We start from the raw sequence: 1,459 nt of genomic DNA on the forward strand, positions 1-1,459 counted from the left end.
TAGTTGTCTAAAATATAGATAATTCTTATTTCTCTTTCTTTTTATAAAATGTCATATTTTCACTTATAATTAATAATTGTAATAATATAATACATGCTACTCCATGTTAATAACATATACCCCGAGATCACATATATTCATTTTTTTTAATCTAATGGCCAAAATTACAATACTTTTGCTTTATATTTGATCCCAACTCTCTCTCTCTCTCTCTCTCACAGACACACACACACATTCTCTCTCTCTCTCTCTCTCTCTCTCTCTCTCTCTATATATATATATATATATATATATATATATATATATGTATGTAAATAGCTAGGCTCAAATGTGGATTAACATTTATTGTGTGGATGTGTGCACAATGCTATTATGTGAGATTGACAAAGAAAATATGTTGTTCAATAATGTGAAGAAATTCATTCTTATATAACTATTGTCATTATCACACATTCTAACTAATTAAATCATCTGTAAAGTTATTATTGATTTTTTTTAATAATTTTCATTCTGTCAGAATGTTGTTAAAATGTTTACCGAGTCATATTCTGCCAGAATAAATATACGTGGAAAACGATGTGCGAGAACAAAAATGAATAAGAATTAGTGAGAACGCATGAAAATAACAATAGTTATGTGAGGTTGAACGTATTCACATTACTAAACAACCTGTTCTCTTTGTAATTATCATAGAATAGCACTGTCCACACATCCGTACAATAGTTGTCCATCCACATTATAACCTACCTTATATATATATATATATATATATATATATATATATATATATATATATATATATATATATATATATATATATATATATATATATATATATATATGTTTAGGTTCTATGGAAAACAAAAAACCCTAAAAATCATAAAAATACATAAAACAAATACTTAGAGATCACAAATCTTTTTTTTTTTCACTTTATATTCTTTAAAACCGCACAATTTTATATAAACTCGTTGAAATTTTTTCGAAAAAAACAAAAAAAAATTATAAAAAAAATAAAATATTGATTTTTTAATTTTTTTCAGTGAATTGTTTAAAAAAAGTTGTGCTTTTTAAGAATATAAAGTCAAAAAAATATTTGTGATCTCTAAGTAATTTTTTTATGCATTTTATGATTTTTATGATTTTTTTTGTTTTCCATATAACCCTTATATATATATATATATATATATATATATATATATATATATATATATATATATATATATATATATATATATATATATAAACTTGATGAAATTTGTGTATTTTAATAGCTTTATTTTCGCTTTCGCTTAGGGCCCAAAATATGTTTGGAAAGACACTGCATTTAATTTATATATATATATATATATATATATATATATATATATATATATATATATATATATATATATATATATATATATATATATATATATATATATATAAAATCGAAAATATTATATTTAGAAGCAAGTAA

Source organism: Lactuca saligna, chromosome 3 (assembly GCF_052625555.1).
Source record: "Lactuca saligna cultivar CGN05327 chromosome 3, ASM5262555v1, whole genome shotgun sequence".
NCBI classification, from domain to species: domain Eukaryota; kingdom Viridiplantae; phylum Streptophyta; class Magnoliopsida; order Asterales; family Asteraceae; genus Lactuca; species Lactuca saligna.